The 24,882-nt window shown below is 37.4% G+C and overlaps 1 protein-coding gene and 1 long non-coding RNA gene across 3 annotated transcripts in view; one reads left to right on the top strand and one right to left on the bottom strand.

Moving 5' to 3' along the window:
• The window catches only part of LVRN (laeverin), a 164,618-nt gene that overhangs the window by 52,806 nt on the left and 86,930 nt on the right, over positions 1–24,882 (bottom strand). The gene's annotated exons all lie outside the window — the stretch shown is intronic.
• On the top strand, positions 2–24,882 carry LOC309622552. The gene is made up of 2 exons (XR_014240967.1): positions 2–17,218; positions 24,762–24,882. It is a non-coding gene; the product is annotated as an uncharacterized lncRNA (long non-coding RNA).

Here is a 24,882-nt window from a genome sequence, read left to right as displayed (position 1 = left end):
TTTTTGGGAAAAATCTATTTTTATCTCAAACCAGAGGAAGCAAAAAATATATATATATTGAGGGATTATGGCTTATAATTATCTTCAGGAAGGAGCTGTAATGTTCTCCCCTCATCTTCCTCACTGCCTTCCCCATAATACATACACACTCCAGTTCTCACTGTGCCTGAGAATTCCTGTAAGACCTAAAATACAAAAGAACTCTTTAATTTTCAACTGCAAAATAACATTTACTTCATTACATCATATGCCTTTAAAACCTTTTACAAACAAAATAGGAACAAATATAACAAACATGCAATGCCAGGCTTTTGAGAACCATGGGTTTTTTTAAACTAGGATTACTTCTTTGGGGATGGTCTATTGCTTTCATCCTCCATCAAAGTGCAAGTCAAAAGAAGAATGTATGTTTTTTATCTTTTTCTCACATGTTCCTCTTTTTCTTGCTTGAAAACTTTAAAAAGTTTTATTTTGCATATCCTTGGGGCTAAACAATATGGACACATCCCAACTGAACAAAACAATTTTCATTTACATATGGATGGATTTATCGAATCCCTACTGCTCCTTCCTCCATCTCCAAGGAAAAATACAAAAGGTGACACGATCCCACCATGCACTGGTGATTTATAGGGAAAAGCTTAGGGACAAGAGTGCCCTGAGCAAGCAAGAAGATTTCCAGGTTCACCCTCTGTAAACACTGCCTGAGTCTGACAAGAGCATGGCTCCTATCAAACAACTTTCTCCTCCAAAGAAACCTGCAGTCTCATTATCCCATTTTCCAAGACTCTGTGACCTGGGAACTGCTTTTAGATGACAACTGTGGATGCTAAATTCCTTTTTTTCTCCGAAGGTGCTGAGACTTAATGTCTCTCATGCATTTACCCCAGCTCAGGCCCAGTTCTTAGATAAATAAAAGGAGAATTCAACACAGATATCTTGAGAGCCCTGTCTAGCCATTATTCACCTCTGTAAATCCCTCCTCCACCATGATAAGGGCCCTGCTCACATAAAACTTCACACAGCTTTAGGAAGAGCACACAGAACAGCAGGCATGTTCAAAAGCTTTTCACAGTCAGCTAGTTTGATGTGCTCATAACCTCACTGTGACAAAACTGTAATTTTCAACAAGCCTACTTTGCTTTATTTGCTTTTCCCTACTTTATTCTACTCTTGCTTTCTTGGCTGAAAGGGGGCTTGTGGGCTCTGACAAGCAGCCACTTTGGCTGCAAGACTCTGCTCCTTCTACCACTAGCTGAGCAACCCTGAACTAGTCACGTAGTCTTGCTGAGCCTGTTTCCCCATCTAGAAAAAAATGACACTAGCTATGTTTCATCGTTGGATGAGCTTTTATATTATTAGTAACTACATTTAGCAATAAACGCCCTGTGAATTCGCCTATATTCCTTCCAATCTCACAGATTATTCTTGATATGGATGAACTACAGAAGAATTCAAGGAAGAATAAGTTACAGAGTAAGGGTGGAGGGTTGGAAATTACAAATGCATTTAAAAAGGTTCCATCACTTTGCTGTACAGCAGGAATTAAACACAACATTGTAAAAAAAAAAAAAAAAAAAAGTTTCCAGAGATCACAGGTTGGCCACAAGCTGAATATGAACCACATTTGTCTCCCCAATTAATTTTAAACTATGAGAAATTAGGGGTTATGTATTTTTTCTTCTGTATCATTTAAAATACTTGGCTAAAATATGGGTTCATAGCAAATAAGTATTTTCTCAGCCTCGGAGGCACTATAAAGTAAAGGAAGCTTGATGTTAGTATATACAGAAGAACATGAAGTATTTTGCAGAGTTTGCCACATCGGCATTTGTTTGTTTTGTAGTATTGGTTGGTATCTTTTAAAGGGATGGGATAAAGTACAGAAGATTCAAGCAATTGACAATACAGTAAAAATAAAGATGAGCAGGGAATTCAGCAACCTGAGTAGTTGCTCAGGATCTGCAGTGTAAACATAGGGGTGTAACTTTGGGAAAGTTGCTTAAACTCTTTGGACATCCGTTTCTATAAAATGCAGGATGGGACTAGATGATCTCTAAGTCCACTTAGAGCTCTAAAACTGATTCCAACAGAGATAAAGACTCCAACAGGATGGAGAAAAGAGCCCTTGAGGTGGCCATGACTGAGTCATCTAGGATGAAGAGAAATAGCCCCCTTGGGAGTTTTCATACGTGGCCTTCAGCAGATCTGTGAGCCTTCTGAAATCACAGGACACTTTGTACAAACGGTGATCTGTTAGCATGAAAAGTGCAATGTCAAGTGAAAAAGTGCATTCAATTATATAATACATGCTTATATGTTTGGAAAGCCAACACATGCCTATTGTTCTTGTAATGGAAACTATAGAAAGTACAGCTTGATGACATCTCTGCTGCCATAACTCCCCAAAGCATGTGAATCTCAAGGAGGTGGCAAGGTGGGGAGGAGGGAGAAAATCAGCCTCTTCAAGGAGGTGAGAAACTTTCATGCTCACCAAAGGTGCAGGTTTAAAAAGGCAGGGAGACACCAGCTTAGGGAGTCACTGCTTTAACAAATCAAGCATCAAGCAAGTCCTTCCAATTCCATGACTGAGGTCTCCAGAGAAGTGAAATAAAAGAAACGCTTGGATTTTACTCAACTATTTCCCTCCCTAGTGTTATACAAGCAAACAAAAAGGGAAAAATCCCTACAACACACAGTCTTTCTGGCTCTCAATCTTAACTCCAAAGGTCAGGGCCAGCCGGCAGCACACACAATCTGGTTATGCCACATCTGGACCCAAGGCTGGTATTTATTTCCCTTCTCTCTCTGCTTTGGACTCAAGCAACCCTGTAAGGGTATCCTTTCTCCCTTCAAACTTCACAGAAACATGTTACTATGGTGCCTATGAAGTCTGGGTTTAGAGTGGTCAGCTGGTGAGGGAGTTAATTTGGGAGAATTTGTCTCCTAGTGTCTCACTATTGCAAAGCCACTTTCCTGCCCTCTTGTACAGCCAGAGAATGGTGGGCTCACCACTTTCTTGTGCTGGAAAAGGTCTCAGCAGGCAAGACACGTGATGCCCTTGGGGATCCATCTACTACCACATAAAAAATATTCATTCAGTACAGTATTTCATTCCAAATTATTTTATGAACTCCATACGCCTACAGCTCTAGTTAAGAAGTGCTAAATAACATAGCTGGTCAAGGATTAAATAAGACTCTTTGGAGAGTTGTCTCCCCTGATTTTTTTTAACACAGTAACAACACTCAGAAATCAAAATGTTTAGTAAAGACAGATGTTACACCACTGGATTGGCCCGTGAATCATGTTTGTTTATTACTTGTGTAATATGATCTTAAAACTGAAGTTTCCACCAGACGACAAAACATAATAGATGTAAAATTCCAAACAAAGGTGCCAAACCATGTTATGAAGATTTTGAAAGTAAATGGCCTCAAGAACCTTCAAGCCACTCTTGGGTTTCTCAGCTACATCGAGGACATAGAAGAAGGGTCAGAGAACGTAGATAAAAGAGATCAGAGAAAAGATTCCTTGGTGGGGAGGGATATTATGTTGCATGTCCTCCTGTACTCAGGGAGTTGGGAGGAGGTGCAACCCTCTAATCCTGAGACAGGGGGAGAAAATCCCTCAGAGAGCAGTGGAAGTGTTTCCTAAGGCTGAGAGACTTAGAGGCTGGTACCCAATTCACTCCTGAGAAAGCTGAAATTGACACTGGCTGGAGTCGAACTCCTATCAGGTGGGAATCTATACTGACTGTTTTAGAGCCAGAACCAGGATAGTGCTGCTGCCTTGGGACCCACATCAGTCCCAGGCAAGGGATGTATGAGTGTTCCTTGGAAAAGCCGTGGGCCCTAAGACAGAATCTTAGATTCTGTCCAATAGAGCCACCTGGAGGAGCTTGGAGATGCACTACTGTGTGTCTAGGGGCCGAGGAAGGAGTCACAAGTGACAATCAGAACAGAGAAATAAGAGAAGCATCCTGTAGGGACAAGAGAATTGTAGGAGAAAGAGAAACAGTGAGAAAGCTCTGAGGACTCCAGGAAAATGACATCTCAAGGGAAAAAGGCATCTGCTAGACCAGATTGAGACCAAGCGATGAGAGTACTGGTTCAAGTAAGAGCTGCCCTGTGTGTTGCCTCTCCCTGTCTCCACTAGTCCCACTGGACCTGGTAGGGTTTAAATAACAGCTCAAGATGGAAGGGGAGGACTAGAAATAGGAGGCAGAGAGATGGAAGGACCACTACCCTCTATGTCACTGCAGGCTTCTATCCTGAAGTCAGCCCAAGCTCGGAGAAGTGAGGTTGGAGAGAGAAAAAAGGAGATTTAACAGCAACTTAAGTTCAAAGTTTTGAGTATCACCCAGAACTGGATTTCCTAAGTTTTTTGCGTCTGGATAATGTTTGTAACTTCGTGACCATAGATCATCTATTACCTAAGAATTAGCAGGAAATTATGGGTTGCTAGAGTATTCATGCAGGAGCAGGAGCTATTATCCCAGAGACTAAATTGTAAAAGGACAGTGGGAGAAAAATGATTGCATTTTTACTGAATTATGAGGTGTGGTATTTCAATATGCTAGTTACACTTGTTTTCAAAAGATACAGGATCTAAACCTCTGATGAGCAAACCATCTCCCGGAGGAAACTGCTCAGCCACATAAAATGTATGGGTTCAACAGCTCTATAAGGTAATGAACTGACCTCTTTTCTCTGTGACACCAGCGATATCATGTGCTTGGCACTTGAGTTCACTGACTTTGTTTTGAGACTTCTAAATTCTTTCCTAATATAATTTCTCTCTTGTGTGTCATACCCTGAGGACTGTGCCAGATTTCCTGCATAAACAGCGACTGGAAGGGAGTCTTTTTCAATTCACTGTTCACTCTTTGGACACCTGCACAAAATGATTGATCTTGATCATGCTGTTTTCACCTTAATTTGTCCCAAATAAAGATCTTAATTTTCTTCAGGCACTTCACACTAACAAGCCACTCCCACCTCTTGATTTTTCTATTTTCATTTCTCTAAATACTACCATATTTTTTCTTATCTTTTAAAAAGGAAATGGAGTGATCAGAAATGCAAGTATTCCTAAAGGATACTGAACAAGAATAGGATTCATACATTCGCTCTCTCTTTTTTTCTTAAATTTCGGTTGGTTTTTTTAAAATTTTAATTTAATTTTGTTTTTACACAGCAGATTCTTATTACTTATCTGTTTTATACATGTTAGTGTATACATGTCAATCCCAATCACCCAATTCATCCCACCACCACCCCCACCTCCCCACTTTCCCCCTTGGTGTCCATACGTTTGTTCTCTACATCTGTGTCTCTATTTCTGCCTTGCAAACTGGTTCATCTGTACCATTTTTCTAGATTCCACATATATGCGTTAATATATGATATTTGTTTTTCTCTTTCTGACTTACTTCACTCTGTATGACAGACTCTAGATCCATCCACGTCTCTACAAATGACCCAATTTTGCTCCTTTTTTATGGCTGAGTAATATTCCATTGTATATATGTACCACAACTTCTTTATCCATTCGTCTGTCGATGGGCATTTAGGTTGCTTCCATGACCTGGCTATTGTAAACAGTGCTGCAATGAACATTGAGGTGCATGTATCTTTTTGAATTATGGTTTTCTCTGGGTATATGCCCAGTAGTGGGATTGTTGGGTCATACGGTAATTCTATTTTTAGTTTTTTAAGGAATGTCCATACTGTTCTCCATAGTGGCTGTATCAATTTACATTCCCACCAACAGTGAAAGAGGGTTCTCTTTTCTCCATACCCTCTCCAGCATTTGTTGTTTGTAAATATTCTGATGATGCCCATTCTAACTGGTGTGAGGTGATACCTCATTGTAGTTTTCATTTGCATTTCTCTAATAATTAGTGATGTTGAGCATCTTTTCATGTGCTTCTTGGCCATCCGTATGTCTTCTTTGGAGAAATGTCTATTTAGGTCTTCTGCCCATTTTTGGATTGGGTTGTTTGTTTTTTTGATATTGAGCTGCATGAGCTGCTTGTACATTTTGGAGATTAATCCTTTGTCAGTTGCTTCATTTGCAAATATTTCTCCCATTCTGAGGGTAATCTTTTTGTCTTGTTTATGGTTTCCTTTGCTGTGCAAAAGGTTTTAAGTCTCATTAGGTCCCATTTGTTTATTTTTGTTTTTATTTCCATCACTCTAGGAGGTGGGTCAAAAAAGATCTTGCTGTGATTTATGTCAAAGAGTGTTCTGCCTATGTTTTCCTCTAAGAGTTTTATAGTGTCTGGTCTTATATTTAGGTCTTTAATCCATTTTGAGTTTATTTTTGTGTATGGTGTTAGGAAGTGTTCTAATTTCATTCTTTTACATATGGCTGTCCAGTTTCCCCAGCACCAATTATTGAAGAGACTGTCTTTTCTCCATTGTATATCCTTGCCTCCTTTGTCATAGATTAGTTGACCATAGATGTGTGGGTTTATCTCTGGGCTTTCTATCCTATTCCATTGATCTATATTTCTGTTTTTGTGCCAGTACCATATTGACTTGATGACTGTAGCTTTGTAGTATAGTATGAAGTCAGGGAGTCTGATTCCTCCAGCTCCTTTTTTTTCCCCTCAAAATTGCTTTGGCTACTCGGGATCTTTTGTGTCTCCATACAAATTTTAAGATTTTTTGTTCTAGTTCTGCAAAAAATGCCATTGGTAATTTGAGAGGGATTGCATTGAATCTGTAGATTGCTTTGGGTAGCATAGTCATTTTCACAATATTGATTCTTCCAGTCCAACAACATGGTATATCTCTCCATCTGTTTGTATCACCTTTGATTTCTTTCATAAGTGTCTTATAGTTTTCTGAGTACAGGTCTTTTACCTCCTTAGGTAGGTTTATTCCTAGGTATTTTATTCTTTTTGTTGCAATGGTGAATGGGATTGTTTCCTTAATTTCTCTTTCTGATCCTTCACTGTTAATGTATAGGAATGCAAGAGATTTCTGTGCATTAATTCTGCGTCCTGCAACTTTACCAAATTCATTGATAAGCTCTAGTAGTTTTCTGGTGGCATCTTTAGGATTCTCTCTATATAGTATTATGTCATCTGCAAACAGTGCCAGTTTTACTTCTTCTTTTCCAATTTGGATTCCTTTTATTTCTTTTTCTTCTCTGATTGCCGTGGCTAGGACTTCCATAACTATATGGAACAAGAGTGGCGAGAGTGGACCTCCTTGTCTTGTTCCTGATGTTAGAGGAAATGCTTTCAGTTTTTCACCATTGAGAATGATGTTTGCTGTGGGTTTGTCATATATGGTCTTTATTATGTTGAGGTACGTTCCCTCTATGCCCACTTTCTGGAGAGTTTATATCATAAATGGGTGTTGAACTTTTTCAAAAGCTTTTTCTGCATCTATTGAGATGATCATATGGTTTTTATTCTTCAATTTATTAATATGGTGTATTACATCGATTGATTTGCATATATTGAAGAATCCTTGCATCCCTGGGGTAAATCCCACTTGATCATGGTGTATGATCCTTTTAATGTGTTGTTGGATTCTGTTTGCTAGTATTCTGTTGAGGATTTTTGCATCTATATTCATCAGTGATATTGGTCTGTAATTTTCTTTTTTTGTAGCATCCTTGCCTGGTTTTGGTATCAGGGTGGTGGTGGCCTCGTAGAATGAGTTTGGGAGTGTTCCTTCCTCTGCAATTTTTTGAAAGAGTTTGAGAAGGATGGGTGTTAGCTCTTCTCTAAATGTTTGATAGAATTCAACTGTGAAGCCATCTGGTCCTGGACTTTTGTTTGTTGGAAGATTTTTAATCACAGTTTCAATTTCATTACTGGTGATTGGTCTGTTCACATTTTCTATTTCTTCCTGGTTCAGTCTTGGAAGGTTATACCTTTCTAAGAATTTGTCCATTTCTTCCAGGTTGTCCATTTTATTGGCATAGAGTTGCTTGTAGTAGTCTCAGGATGCTTTGTATTTCTGCAGTGTCCATTGTAACTTTTCTTTTTTCATTTCTAATTCTATTGATTTGAGTCCTCTCTCTCTTTTTCTTGATGAGTGTGGCTAATGGTTTATCAATTTTGTTTATCTTCTCAAAGAACAAGCTTTTAGTTTTATTGATCTTTGCTATTGTTTTGTTTCTATTTCATTTATTTCTGCTCTGATCTTTATGATTTCTTTCCTTCTACTAACTTTGGGTTTTGTTTGTTCTTCTTTCTCTAGTTCCTTTAGGTGTAAGGTTAGATTTTTTATTTGAGATTTTTCTTGTTTCTTGAGGTAGGATTGTATTGCTATAAACTTCCCTCTTAAAACTGCTTTTGCTGCATCCCATAGGTTTTGGGGCATCGTGTTTTCATTGTCATTTGTCTCTAGGTATTTTTTGATTTCCTCTTTGATTTCTTCAGTGATCTCTTGGTTATTTAGTAACATATTGTTTAGCCTCCATATGTTGTGTTTTTTACATTTTTTCCCTGTAATTGATTTCTAATCTCATAGCGTTGTGGTCAGAAAAGATGCTTGATATGATTTCAATTTTCTTAAATTTACCGAGGCTTGATTTGTGACCCAAGATGTGATCTATCCTGGAGAATGTTCTGTGTGCACTTGAGAAGAACGTGTAATCTGCTGTTTTTGGATGGAATGTCCTATAAATGTCAATTAAATCTATCTGGTGTATTGTGTCATTTAAAGCTGTGTTTCCTTATTTATTTTCTGTCTAGATGATCTGTCCATTGGTGTAAGTGAGGTGTTAAAATTCCCCACTATTATTGTGTTACTGTCGATTTCCTCTTTTATAGCTGTTAGCATTTGCCTTATGTATTAAGGTGCTCCTATGTTCAGTGTATATATATTTATAATTGTTATATCTTCTTCTTGGATTGATCCCTTGGTCATTACATAGTGTCCTTCTTTGTCTCTTGTAATAGTCTTTATTTTAAAGTCTATTTTATCTGATATGAGAATTGCTACTCCAGCTTTCTTTTGATTTCTATTTGCATGGAGTATCTTTTTCCATCCCCTCACTTTCAGTCTGTATGTGTCCCTGGGTCTGAAGTGGCTCTCTTGTAGACAGCATATATATGGGTCTTGTTTTTGTATCCATTCAGCCAGTCTATGTCTTTTGGTTGGAGCATTTAATCCATTCACATTTAAGGTAATTATCGATATGTATGTTCCTATTACGATTTTCTTAATTGTTTTGGGTTTGTTTTTCTAGGTCCTTTTCTTCTCTTGTGTTTCCCACTTAGAGAAGTTCTTTAGCATTTGTTGTAGAGCTGGTTTGGTGATGCTGAATTCTCTTAGCTTTTGCTTGTCTGTAAAGCTTTTGATCTCTCCATCAAATCTGAATGAGATCCTTGGTGGGTAGAGTAATCTTGATTGAAGGTTCTTCCCTTTCATCACTTTAAATGTATCATGCCAGTCCCATCTGGCTTGTAAAGTTTCTGCTGAGAAATCAGCTGTTAACCTTATGGGAGTTCCCTTGTATGTTATTTGTCGTTATTTTTCCCTTTTGCTTTTAATAATTTTTCTTTGTCTTTAGTGTTTGTCAATTTGATTACTATGTGTCTCGGTGTGTTTCTCCTTGGGTTTATCCTGCCTGGGACTCTCTGCCTTTCCTCGACTTGGGTGGCTGTTTCCTTTCCCATGTTAGGGAAGTTTTTGACTATAATCTCTTCAAATATTTTCTCGCAAACTTTCTCTCTCTCTTCTCCTTCTGGGACCCCTATAATGTGAATATTGTTATGTTTAATATTGTCCCAGGGGTCTCTTAGGCTGTCTTCATTTCTTTTCATTCTTTTTTTTTATTCTGTTCCGTGGCAGTGAATTCTACGAATCTGTCTTCCAGGTCACTTACCCGTTCTTCTGCCTCAGTTATTCTGCTATTGATTCCTTCTAGTGTAGTTTTCATTTCAGTTATTGTATTGTTCATCTCTGTTTGTTTGTTCTTTAATTCTTCTAGGTCTTTGTTAAACATTTCTTGCATCTTCTCAATCTTTGCCTCCATGCTTATTCCAAGGTTCTGGATCATCTTCACTATCATTACTCTGAATTCCTTTTCTGGAAGGTTGCTTATCTCCACTTCATTTCATTGTTTTTCTGGGGTCTTATCTTGTTTCTTCATCTGGTACATAGCCCTCTGCCTTTTTATTTTGTCTATCTTTCTGTGAATGTGGTTTTCGTTCCACAGGCTGCAGGATTGTAGCTCTGCTTGCTTCTGTTGCCTGCTCTCTCATACATTCTCTCTTTCATTGAATTTCAAAATTGGAAGTGACCTTGGAGAGTTCCACCATCTTAGTTTACAGATGGGGAAGCTGATACCCAGGAATTTATGCAACTGATTTGATAACTAGTAAGTGGTAGGGATGGTCCCAGAACCAGGGCTCCAGCTCCCAAGCCCTGGGTCCTTTCCATGCACTGCCTGCTTGAAGTATATAATGTCACAAATACTAAAATTAAAGTAAGATATCATGAAGGTGACTGAGGATTAACTTTATAATCAATAGCATTACCAAGAGAGGATAAGACTTCTATTTCCAGCATGAGGAAGCAGCATAGGCTAGAATTAGCCTTCTGCTGAAAACAACTAAAAAAACCTGATGAAATATATGAAACAACTGTTTTCAGACGTTAGATAACAGGACGCTCAGGACTGTGATTCCAAAGAGAAGAGAAACAAAGAAGTTGAACTCTACAATCAGTTTGTCTTTCTATCTGGAAGTGATTTCTAAACTGCAGCACAGGGAAGGAAAACTGAAACAGAGTTCAGTTGTCTCACTAAGTTGAGGAGGCAGAGGTGGATGCTCAGGGAAACCTAGATAGCTAGAATTTGCAGGGTAGACTACAAGGGAGGAGTAGGTATGCAGAGAAAGACATCCAGAAATCTGCATAGAATCCCCCTCGAGTCTTTGGTCAAATAGTAATCTGCACTTCAGAAGGTCAAGCAAAGAAAATCTGTCAGGGAAAGAATAGCTACTAGGGAGGGGAAAGCTGAACAATTCCCAGAGCTCACACAGTGCTAGGAGTTGTTCAAGCTCCCAGAAACCAGAGTATAGACATCTCCAGAATATTTGGATTTTTCAACAGAGACCAGAAGGGTAATGCCTGCATAGTGGACTAAACTAGTCCTAGAGAAAAGGCGACTTTACTCTCAAAGTGCTTAAACACAAGTCTCAAGAGATCAAACGAGGATCAAAAGGATCACAAAGTAATTTATGTGCCTATTTAAAAAAAGGCCAGCATTCGTTAAAGCAATATAACAAAATGCAGCACTCAGCAACATAAAATTTAAAATATCAGGGGTTCAATTAAAAAAATGAGAAAATGCACAAATATTTGGAAACAAAATAGAACAGTTCTAAGTAACCCATGAGTCAAAGAAGAAATCAAAAGGGAAATTAGAAAGTATTTTCAACTGAATGAAAATGAAAAAGCAACATATCATCTGTGGCATGTCACTAAAGCAGTAGTTAGTGGAAACTTTATAGCATTAAATGCCTATATTAGAGGAGAAAAAAGATCTTAAATTAATGACCTTGCACCCACCTTAAGAAAATAGAATAAGAAAAGGAAATGAAGCCCAAAGCAAAAAATAAAGATTAATGCATGAAGTATTGAAATAAAAAATAGAAAAACAATAGAGGAAATGTATGAAATAAAAAACTGGTTCTACAAGTAGATTAATAAAGTAGATAAATCTCTAGACAGACAGATCAGACTTATTGACTATCAGAAGTGGAAGAGACTTTACAGAGCCCCACTCTCTTAATTTACAGATGTAAAAGCTGAAGCCCTGGGAGTTTATGCAACTGGTTAGACAACTAGTAAGTGACAGGGGTGGTAACAGAACTAGGGCTCCAGCTCCCCAAAGAGAGAAGACACAAATGACCAATATCAGGAAAGAAAGAGGTGACATCACTACAGATTCTACAGATATTAAAATAGTAAGAAGAAAGGAATATTTTGAACAACTTTATACTTATAAATTTGGTAACTTTGATTAAGTGGACAAATTCCTTTAAAGACTTAAACTACCAAAACTCACTCATAAAGAAATAGATAACCTGAATAGCACTATATCTATTAAGGAAGCATATTTTGTAGTTAAAAACCATCTCACAAAGAAGCCCCAAGCCCAGGTGGCTTCATTGGTGAAACTCAACCAAGCATTTAAGGAAGAAATAATACTAATTCTACATAAATATTTCCAGAAAATTAAAGATGGAATACCTCCAAATTTATTATTTGAAGCCAGTGTTACTCTGATACCAAAACCAGACAAAGACATTGCAAGAAAAAAAGCAAAACAAAACAAAAAGCCACAAGTCTATATGTCTCATGAACATAGATGCAAAAATTATGAACAAAATTTTAGTGAATTGAATGCAACAAAATATAAAAGGATAATACATCAAGACCAAGTGGGATTTATCATGGCAATGCAAACTTAGTTTAATATTAGAAAGTCAAGCAGTATAATTTGCCATAGTAACAAATTAAAAAAGAAAAATCATATGATTATCACAGAAGAGCAAATCTCATACAGAGAAACAAAAATTAAAATCCCTAGACTTCTCTTCAGAAATTATTCAAGCCATAAGTGAATGAAATAACATCCTTAAACTGCTGAAATTAAAAACAAAAACCCACCAATCTAGAATTCTATACTGAGCAAAAATATTTTTCAAAAATGAAGAAAAAATAAAAATTTTCAGACAGACAAAAACTGAGAGAATTTATCACCAGTATACCTGAACTTGAAGAAATGTTAAAGTCTTTCAGGTGAAAGCAAAATAATACAACATGGAAACTTAGATGTACACAAAGGAATGAAGAGCCCTGGAGATGGTATATATGTAAGTAAATAAAAATTTTTTCTCTTGTAAAAATTTATCTTAAAGTAATTAATTGTTTAAAGGAAAAACAATAACAGTATATGGTAGGGTTAATAACCTATGTAAAAGTAAGATGTGTAGCAGCTGTAGCACAAAGGATAGGAGGGGGAAAACAGAAACATGTGCTTCTAAGATTTACATATTATATGAAAAGTGGGTATAGTTTCATTTGAATGTAGTCTGTGATAAGTTGGGACACATATTGTACCTAGAGCAATCCTCCTGCTCTACTTCTCACCTCACCACACACAAAAAGACATAGCTAATTAGCCAAGTTAATATTAAATGGAATATTAAAAACTACTCAATCCAAAAGAAGAGAAAAATAAAATAAAAAACAGTTTAGACAATAGAGAGCAAATAGCAAGATGGTAGATTTGAATCCAATCAACTCAATAACTACATCAAATGTAAATAGTCTAAACACCCCAATTAAAGGGCAGAGATTGTCAGACTGTAAGACCTAACACTATGTTTCAATAAGAAATTCACTTTTATTATCAAGACACATATAGATTAAAAGTAAAAGTTTAGAAAAAGATACATCATGTAAATAGTAATCATAAGAAAGCTGGAACAGGAATATGGAGAGAAGATCACTGGTATAGAGTGTGGCCTGTGTAGGGCACATTCTCTCAAAAGTGCTATGAGCAGGTTAAGCACGGGTTGCCATTTCTAATGTAGATTCGACCTTCAGACTTTTCAAACAAAAGGAAGACGTTTTCTTCACAGTGAACTTAAAAGATCTCATTTGTTAAAAACAAGACAACAGGCCCAAAATGGAGTCATTGGTACTATACCACACATCACCAAACCGAGACTTGATACTTAATTACAGTTTCCCCTTCTCCCAGGAATGGAATCTTAAACCACTCAACCTGGAATTACCTAGTCAGCACTAGTGAGGTTATATGTCTGATAAAGCACAGTCACCCCTAAAGAAAGGTGACCTTGCCGTGAACAATCAGTCTTTGCTAGTATAACTTCCTTGTCCTGCCCCCTTCTGCCTATAAAAGTCTTTCATTTTGTACAGCTCCTGGGAGCACCTTTCTATTTGCTATATGGGATGCTGCCTGATTTATGCATCACTGAATACATGTACTCAGTTGAATTTTGTTTTTTTAACACAGTCTAAACCCTCTCAATCGACTTATGCCAATAAGAAAAGGAGGTAGCTCTAGTACTGTCATGTTTGTTTGTTTTTTAACAACTTTACTGGAGTATAATTGCTTTACAATGGTGTATTACTTTCTGCTATATAACAAAGTGAATCAGCTATATGTATACATTTATCCCCATATCTCTTCCCTCTTGCATCTCCCTCCCACCCTCCCTCTCCCACCCCTCTAGGTGGTCACAAAGCACAGACCTGATCTCCCTGTGCTATGCAGCTGCTTCCCACTAGCTATCTATTTTACATTTCATAGTGTATATATGTTAATGCTACTTTCTCACTTTGTCCCAGCTTACACTTCCCCCCGCCCCATGTCCTCAAGTCCATTCTCTATGTCTGCGTCTTTATTCCTGTCCTGCCCCTAGGCTCATCAGAACAATTTTTTTTTTTTAAGATTCCATATATACATGTTAGCATATGGTATTTGTTTTTCTCTTTCTGACTTACTTCACTCTGTATGACAGATTCTAAGTCCATCCACCTCACTACAAATAATTCAATTTTGTTTCTTCTTATGGCTGAGTAATATTCCATTATATATATGTGCCACATATTCTTTATCCATTCATTTGTTGATGGACACTTAGGTAGCTTCCATGTCCTGGCTATTGTAAATAGTGCTGCAAGGAACATTGTGGTACATGTCTCTTTTTGAACTATGGTTTTCTCAGGGTATATGTAGTGGGATTGCTGGGTCATATGGTAGTTCTATTTTTAGTTTTTCAAGGAACCTCCATAGTATTCTCCATAGTGGCTGTATCAATTTACATTCCCACCAACAGTGCAAGAGGGTTCCCTTTTCTCCGCACCCTCTCCAGCATTTACTGTTTGTAGATTTTTTGATGATGGCCATTCTGACTGGTGTGATGTGATCCCTCATTGTAGTTTTGATTTGCCTTTCTCTAATGATTAGTGATGTAGAGCATCCTTTCATGTGTTTGTTGGCAATCTGTATATCTTCTTTGGAGAAATGTCTATTTAGATATTCTGCCCATTTTTGGATTGGGTTGTTTGTTTTTTTGATATTGAGCTGCATGAGCAGCTTGTATATTTTGGAGATGAATCTTTTGTCAGTTGCTTTGTTTGCAAATATTTTCTCCCATTCTGAGGGTTGTCTTTTCGTCTTGTTTATGGTTTCCTTTGCTGTGCAAAAGCTTTTAAGTTTCATTACGTCCCATTTGTTTATTTTTGTTTTTATTTCCATTTCTCTAGGAGGTGGGTCAAAAAGGATCTTGCTGTGATTTATGTCAGAGTGTTCTGCCTATGTTTTCCTCTAAGAGTTTTATAGTGTCTGGCCTTACATTTAGGTCTTTAATCCATTTTGAGTTTATTTTTGTGTGTGGTTTTAGGAAGTGTTCTAATTTCATTGTTTTACATGTAGCTGTCTAGTTTTCCCAGCACCACTTATTGAAGAGGCTGTCTTTTCTCCATTGTATATTCTTGCCTCCTTTATCAAAGATAAGGTGACCATATATACGTGGGTTTATCTCTGGGCTTTGTATCCTGTTCCGTTGATCTATATTTCTGTTTTTGTGCCACTACCATACTGTCTTGATGACTGTAGCTTTGTAGTATAGTCTGAAGTCAGGGAGCCTGATTCCTCCAGCTCCATTTTTCTTTCTCAAGATTGCCTTGGCTATTTGGGGTCTGCTGTGTTTCCATACAAATTGTGAAATTTTTTGTTCTAGTTCTGTGAAAAATGTCATTGCTAGTTTGATAGGGATTGCTTTGGATCTGTAGATTGCTTTGGGTAGTATAGTCATTTTCACAATGTTGATTCTTCCAATCCAAAAACACGGTATATCTCTCCATCTGTTTGTATCATTTTTAATTTCTTTCATCAGTGTCTTATAGTTTTCTACATACAGGTCTTTTGTCTCCTTAGGTAGGTTGATTCCTAGGTATTTTATTCTTTTTGTTGCAATGGTAAATGGGAGTGTTTCCTTAATTTCTCTTTCAGATTTTTCGTCGTTAGTGTATAGGAATGCAAGAAATTTCTGTGCGTTAATTTTGTATCCTGCTACTTTATCAAATTTATTCATTAGCTCTAGTAGTTTTCTGGTAGCATCTTTAGGATTCTCTATGTATAGTATCATGTCATCTGCAAACTGTGATATTACTGTCATGTTTTTAAGTTGTTTTTCATGGAGTTAGATCCCATACTTCTCACATCCATCCTATACCGTACGTAAATCTTGCACACAGTAAATGAAGAGGTGCATATTTAAAAATTCTCATAACTAGTAATGGTATAATATCACTCTAATGAAAGAGACCCCAAAGGTGTGTATTTATTAATTGGGGTTAGTGATTATGAACAAGGGTCTCAGGGAAGGCCAAGTTCATCTTGCAAGATGTACTAGTGGAACATGGTCCCCTAATATTCTCAGTACTGCTGTAACCAATTTTACCCTCAGGAAGATATTTCAGAAAAGGCCTCCTTACATCTTTAAAATGGCCAAAGACAACCTATTAGCCATTCTGTACAGTCTAGGGCCATCTGAGTGACTTGCACTTATCAGGAAAGGAAAGAACACAAGATATTTTTTATTTCAGTTTTCCTAGTACCTCTTTTACCAGGTGACTAATCAGACCTTGATGAGCTAAGAAAATGGTCTTTAGCATAAGTATTCTCTGCAATGGGTTCCAAAGGTCAGAAGCAACTGGTACAAAATATAGTTTTGGAGTACATTGGTTTATGGAGTCCTTGGTAATAATTGTTTGGAAAGCTTGGATGAATTGGAATGTTATAAGCTCTAGTCATTAGTGTTGGAGGAAACATTTATTTTACATGAAGAGAATTAACTGTCAAAATTTACTTACCAGAACTCAGATGTGTAAAGCAATCTGTCCTATAACTTCATACTCTGGAACCCATATTCTCACTGACGGTAGAGGAAAAGAACGCAAGCTTGCCAATTACAGGTTACTCATCGTTACTGATTTTAAAACAGTCTTGTTTGGGGGGATAATCATTTAAAATCCAAATTCCCTTTCAGGGCTCTTTTATTTCCTACAGGCATGAGAACTAAGAAGCTTTCTCCTACACCCAGATGCCAGACTGGGGAAGGGCAGAGAAGGAGGAGACCTCTTGACAGGAGAGGACTTCTTGGATTTGCCATATTGATGTGACTGCATTCTCTTGACTGGTATGACTTGTAAACCATTCCTTCACAACAGTCAAGGCTCAGTAGTTCCCACTGATAACATGGCACTCATCTGGGCTCTTGCTCACATGGCCAGTCCTCTGAGTCTGGCTGCAACTCCCTCTGGACCACATCTTGCACAGCCACTCCACAGCATTCACTGCAACACATTTACTTCGATCCCTGGCATGGTGGCCCCTCTTTAGCTCCCTAGTCAATGTTCTTAGCCCATGTGCAAAATTCTAGATCTCCTGTGACCTCAAATAGATCACAACTAAAACATGCACAATCCAGGGCCCATTGGCCTAAGCCATTTCTACTCTATGAATTGGAAGCCACACTGGTTGCAGACCATGCTAACCATAAAGGGAAGAACAAGGGTCTTGCTCTGAGATCTTCTTCAGGCACTCTTTTGGTAATTTTGTTGTATCCTCCATTCTCCATTATGTTCTATCCAGTAACAGGTAATGTCAGTGTCTGACAAGATCCAACACCCATTTGGGATTAAAAAAAAAAAAAGCAACTCAGAAATACTGTGAATAGAGGGGAACTTCCTTAACTTGATAAGGAACATAGACAAAAAACCTCCACCTAAAATCATACTGAACAGTGAAAGGCTAAAAACTTTCTCCCTAACATTAGGGAAAAAGAATGTCCACACTTACCACTCTTAGTCAACATAGTGCTGGAAATTTCAGCCAGCAAAGGAAGGTAAGAAAAGAAATGGCATATGGATTGGAATAGTGGAAATAAAACTGTCTCTGTATGCAGATAACATGATGATCTACATAGAAAATCCCAAGGAATCTATAAAAACAAAACAAAAACTCCTAGATCTTGCAAGTGAGATCACCAAGTCCTAAGACACAAGATAAGCACACAAAACTCACTATTTCTTTGTAGTAGAAACAGATACATAAAAACTAAAATTAAAAATACAATACCATTTACAATTGCTCAAATAAAATTAAATACTTAGGCATAAATCTAATAAAACAGGTATAGGATTTGTATGCTAAAAATGATAAAATGCTGATGAAATAGATCAAAGATTTAAATAAATGAACAGATATTCTGCATTCATGGACTGGAAAATTCAACATAGTAAAGAAAGGTAGAAAAAGAGTGGGAGACAAAAATGGGAAAAAGAGCAAGGGCAAAAAAATAGAAAACAGTAACAGATATGGTATATATTAATCCATTATATCAATACCAATATCAGAAATGAAAGAGGGGACATCACTACAGATACCATGGACATTAAAAAGATAATAAGGAATGCTATGAACTAATTTATGCCCACAAATTTGATACTCTAAATGAAAAGGACCAATCCTTGAAAGATACAATCTGCCAAAACTCACACAAGAAGAAACAATCTGAAAAAGCCTATATCTATTAAAGAAATTGAATCAATAATTAATAACCTTTCAAAACAGAAATCACCAGGCCCAGATGGGTTCACTGGTAAATTCTACCAAACATTTAAGGAATACCAATTCTCTACAATCACTTTCAGAGGATAGAAGCAAGGGGAATACTTCCTAACTCATTCTATGAGGCCAGCATTACCCTAACACCAAAACCAGAACAAAACATTATAAGAAAAGAAAACTACAGGCCAATAGCTCTCCTGAACAGAGAAGCAAAAATCCTCAACAAAATATTAGCAAATCAAATCCAACAACGCATAAAAAGAATTACATACCCCGACCAAGTGGAATTTATCCCAGGTATGCAAGACTAGTTCAACATTCAAAAATCAATTAATGTTATCCATCACATCAACAGACTAGATAAGAAAAATCACACGATCACCCATTAATAGATGCAAAGAAAGCATTTGCCAAGATCCAGCACCCATTTACAATTAAAATTCCCAGTAAAGTAAGAATAGAGGGGGACTGCCTAATCTTAATAAAGGCCATCTACAAGAAAATCTACAGCTAACTTCATACTAAATGGTGAGAATTTGAAGCTTTCCACTAAGATCAGGGACAAGGCAAGGATGTCCCCTCTTGCCACTCCTTTTCAACATTGTACTGGAAGTCCTTCCAAATGCAGTAAGTCAAGAAAAGGAAATAAAAGATACATTCATTGGGAAGGAAGAACTTAAAACACTCTTATTCACAGATAAGATGATCATCTGTGTTTTCTACAAAATCCAAGAGAATTGACAAAAACCTCCTGGAACTAATAAGCAATTATAGCAAATTTGCAGGATACAAGGTTAATATACAGAAGTCAATTTATTTTGTATATACCAACAGTGAACAAATGGATTTGAAATTAAAAACATAATGCCATTTACATTAGTGTCCCTAAAAATGAAATACTTAGGTATAAATCTAACAAAATATGTACAAGATTTAGATAAGGAAAAATAGAAAACGCTGATGAATGAAATTTAAAAAAGAACTAAATAAATGGAGAGTTATTCCATATTCATGGATCTGAAGACTCAATATTATCAGCGTATCAGTTCTTCCCAACTTGATCCACTGATTCAGTGCAATCCCAATTAAAATCCTAGCAAGTTAAGTTTACGGATTTCGACAAACTAATTCTAAGGTTTATAGTGAGAGGCAAAAAAACCAGAATACCTAACACAGTATCGAAGGAGAAGAACAAAGCTGGAAGATTTACACTACATGACTTCAAGACTTACTATAAAGCTAAAATAATCAAGGCAGTGTGGTATTGGCAAAAGAATAGACAGATCAAGGGAATAAAATAGAGAGCCAAGAAATAGACCCACAAAAATATAGTCAACTAATCTTTGACAAAGAAGCAAAGGCAATACCATGGAGCAAAGAAAATCTCTTACTGGACACCCACATGCAAAAAAAAAATGAATCTAGACCCAGAACTTACACCCTTCATAAAAATTAACTCATAATGGATCATAGATCTAAGTGTAAAATGTAAAATTATAAAACTCCTAGAAGATAACATAGGAGAAAACCTAAATGATCTTGGGTATGGTGATGTCTTTTAAGATAATACACCAAAGACATGATCAATAAAAGAAATAATTGATAAGCTGGATTTTATTAAAATTAAAAAATTTTGCTCTGTCAAAGACAATATAAAGAGAATAAGAGGACAAGCCATAGACTGGCAGAATATATTTGCAAAAGACACATCTGATAAAGGACTGTTATCCAAAATATACAAAGAACTCTTAAAATTCAACAATAAGAAAACAAACAGGGACTTCCCTGGTGGTCCTGTGGTAAAGAATCCGCCTCACAATGCAGGGGACGTGGGTTCGATCCCTGGTCAGGGAACTAAGATCCCACATGCTGAGGGGCAACTAAGCCTGCATGCCACAACTACTGAGCTCGCGTGCCTCAACTAGAGCCTGCATGCCACAAACTACAGAGCCCATGCACTCTGGAGCCTGTGCGCCACAACTAGAGAAGAGAAAACCCTCATGCCACAACTAGAGAGAAGCCCACGCACCACAACAAAGAGCCCGCGTGCTGCAACTAAGACCCGATGCAGCCAAAAATAAATTAAATAAATAAATAAATAAATAATCTTAAAAAAAAGAAAAACAACTCCATTCTATGTATGTTAACTGAATCACTTTGCTGTACAGCAGAAATTAACAACATTGTATATCAACTAGACTTGAATAAAATAAATTTTAAAAAAGAAAACAAACAACTCAATTAAAAAATGGGCCAAAGACCTCAACAGATACCTCACCAAAGAAATTATACAGAAAAGCATATGAAAGGATGCTTCACATCATATGTCATCAGGGAAATGCAAATTAAAACAATGAGATACTTATTAGAATATAGGCCAAAATCCAGAACACTGACAACATCAAATGCTGACAAGAATATGGAGCAACAGGAACCCTCATTCATTCCTGGTGGGAATACAAAATGGTATATCCACTCTGGAAGACAGTTTGGCAGTATCTTACAAAACTAAACATAAGTTTACCATGTTTCTTGGTATTTACCTAAAGTAGTTGAAAATGTATGTCTACACAAAAACCTGTGCACAGAGTTTATAACAGCTTTTTTCATAATTGCCAAAACTTGGAAGCAGACAAGATGTCCTTCTGTAGGTGAATAGATAAATAAACTGTGGTACATCCAGACAACAGAATATTATTCAGCACTAAAAAGAAATGAGCTATTGCAACATGAAAAGACATGGAGGAATCTTAAATGCATATTGCTAAGTGAAAGAAGCCACGAAAGGTGATATACTGTATGATTCCAACTATACGACATATGGAAAAGGCAAAACTATGCAGACAATAAAAAGATCAGTGGTTGCTGGGCAGAGTGGGTGGGTGGGAAGATGAATAGGCAGATAGCAGAGGATTTTTAGAGCAGTGAAAATACTCTGTATGGTATTATAATGATGGCTATTAAGTCAGTATATATTTGTCCAAACAGATAGAACGTACACCACCAAAAGTAAACCCTAAGGTAAACTGTGAATTTGGGGTGATTATGATGTGCCGATACAGATTCATCCTTAGTTAAAAAAAAAAAAGTGCCATTCTAGTGAGTGATATTGATAATGGGGGAGGCTATGCATGTGTGGAGGCAGGGGATATATGAGGAATCTCTCTACTTTCCCCTAAATTTTGTTGTAAACCTAAAACGTCTCCAAAAAAAAAAAAAAAAAGTCTTTAAAAAAAGAATTCTTAGACATTACACCAAAGGTATGTTCTATAAAAAATACCGATAAATTGGACTTCTTTAATATTAAAACTTTTGCTCTCTGAAAACCTTATTAGGAAGATTAAAAGACAAGTTACAGACTGGCAGAATGATATTTGTAAGCCATATATTTCACAATGGACTCAGATGTAGATTATATTTAAAAAATCCCAGGACTCAACAGTAAAAAAACAATTCAGCGGGCTTCCCTGGTGGCACAGTGGTTAAGAATCCGCCTGCCAATGCAGGGGACACCGGTTCGAGCCCTGGTCTGGGAAGATCCCACATGCCGCAGAGCAACTAAGCCCATGCGCCACAACTACTGAGCCTGCACGCCTAGAGACCATGCTCCGCAAGAGAAGCCACTGCAGTGAGAAGCCCGTGCACCGCAATGAAGAGTAGCCCTCACTCGCCGCAACTAGAGGAAGCCTGCTCACAGCAATGAAGACCCAATGCAGCCAAATAAATAAATATAAAATAAAATAATTAAAAAACAATTCAATTAGAAAATGGACAAAAGACGTGAAGAGACATTTCATTGAAGTGATATACAGATGGCAAATAAGCATGAAAAGATGTTTATCTGCAGCAATTGTTAAAATATGTAAATTTCCAAACGCCACTCAAAACTCACTGCTCTAGAAAGTTTCTGCTTTTAAAATTTTTTAAATTGTGGAAAATATGGGTTGGCCAAAGAGTTCCTTTGGGTTTTTCCATAACATCTTATGGAAAAACCTGAACGAACATTTTGACCAACCCAATACACAAAACATAAAATTCATCATCTTAACCATTTTTAAGTATAACGTTGAGTGGTATTAAGTACATTCACATTGTTGTACAACCAGTCTCCAGAACTCTTTTTATCTTGCAAAACTAAAACTCTGTACTCATTAAACAAAAACTCCCCACTTGGGACTTCCCTGGTGGCGCAGTGGTTGAGAATCCACCTGCCGATGCGAGGGATATGGGTTCGATCCCTGGTCCGGGAGGATCCCACATGCCACGGAGCAACTAAGTCCGTGTGCCACAACTATTGAGCCTGCACTCTAGAGCCTGCAAGCCACAACTACTGAGCCCCTGTGCCACAACTACTGAAGCCTGTGCACCTAGAGCCCATGTTCCACAACAAGAGAAGCCAGCGCAATAAGCCCACACACTGCAACGAAGAGTTGCCCCCGCTCGCTGCAACTAAAGCCCACACACAGCAATAAAGACCCAATGCAGCCAAAAAAAGAAAAACTCCTCACTCCCCCAGCCCCTAGCAACCACAATTCTACTTTGAGTCTCTATAAATTTGACTACTTTAGGTCCCTTATATAATGTCCCCGAGATTCATCTGTGTAGTAGAATATGTCAGAATTTCCTTCCTTTTTAAGGCTGAATAATATTCCATTGTATGTATAGACCACATTTTGTGTCTTCCCTTCATCCATCAATGGACATTTGGGTTGCTTCCACCTTGTAGCTATTGTGAATAGTGTTGTTATGAACATCGGTGTACTGATCTGGAATTTCTGAGGGTGTGACCCTGGAATCTACATGTTTAATAAGCTCCTTTGGTGTTTCTGATGCACATTAAAGTGTGAACCACTACTCTAATGCAGGATTTCCCAAAGTATAGATGGAGAAGGATTTTTGGTAGCCCTCAGACACACTATTACATAGATCAGACTCACACATGATAAAGTCAGTCCTTTCAGATTTATGAATCATTCTGATTAGGTCAAGAGAAAGCATTGCTTTGGTGTTATTTATCTTGAACATCTAATTCTAATTTCCCTTTTTTAAGAATGAGAGAGCGGCCTTCAGATTCAAAGCCTTCAGATTCTTCAGCAGACAATAATGATAGCTAGAACTTATTAACAAGGTTTTGTTTTCATTGTATTAGTCTGTGCCATTCCTTTCTATAAATTTCAAATGGTTTTCCATCTATAATAATGGCATAGAGTTGCTTTTCAATAAATCTACTTAACATTTTTGTTTAAATCAAGTAACTTTTTTTAGCAAATAATAGGGCCAGAGATATGTGAATACAGCAAAATCTGAAAATAGTCATATGCCAGTGAATGAAGTTTGGGAAATACTGCTTAGAGGGACATTAACGTTTGGATCTTGCTCTCAACTTTCCACACATGGAAGATGCACATGTCCAAGGTATCCAGTAGATGGCTCCTCTATGACAGAAATGTGAAGTCACCTGTCAGGTAGAGAAAGGCTGAGCACAGGTAGAAAGCATCCCCAGCAACCTGTGAAGCTAGCAAGTTGTAACCTAAACCTTAGAAGTGTCAAATAGTGATGCTCTTTGTATTTTCTGGATTGACCTTCTTTCTCTCTTCCGTTAGAGTTGAGTAAAATTATTTAAAAACATTAGCCTGTCTGGACTGTGATTAGGGACCATCAAAGAACAGAAGTAATCATGTTCCAACCGCTGCAGCTGGAATTACAGACACCCCACGAAAAATGTGAAAACAGTGGGCAATTTCTCTGCATATAGAAACCTTCTTAGAATCGTATCTACCAGGAACGTGGCAGCTTCCGTGTTTAGATAACAGGATAATTTTACCCCAAGCTAATGATAGTAGCCATCACCGCACAGATTATATGCCAGTCACAGTGCCCCCTTTCCCACTTAATTCTCACAACATTCCAAAGGTTGACACTTATTATGTCTATTCCATGAATGAGGCAACAAACTCAGAGAGGTGAAGGGACTGCCTCAAGTCACACAGCACAAACTCAAGCTTGCTGGGCTTCCAAAATCTGCCTCATCATAAGTCATCATTTTGTTCGGGTTCTTTGTGACCTTGGCTTCAAGCTCAGCTGCAGGTTTCTCTTCTTCCTGGTTTCAGAAGCAGAGACTCAGAAGAACAACTTCCAGGCAACAGCTTCTCTCAAGATGCCACAGTTCTGGAGCTCCACCTAGGTCTATGAACATCTGTAGGACTTTATTAAATTTTCTGCTTATTTGAA

Source organism: Balaenoptera borealis, assembly GCF_965194805.1.
Source record: "Balaenoptera borealis genome assembly, chromosome: 2".
NCBI classification, from domain to species: Eukaryota; Metazoa; Chordata; class Mammalia; order Artiodactyla; family Balaenopteridae; genus Balaenoptera; species Balaenoptera borealis.
The sequence above is the reverse complement of the archived record's forward strand: the minus strand, read 5'-3'. Positions and strand labels throughout refer to the sequence as shown.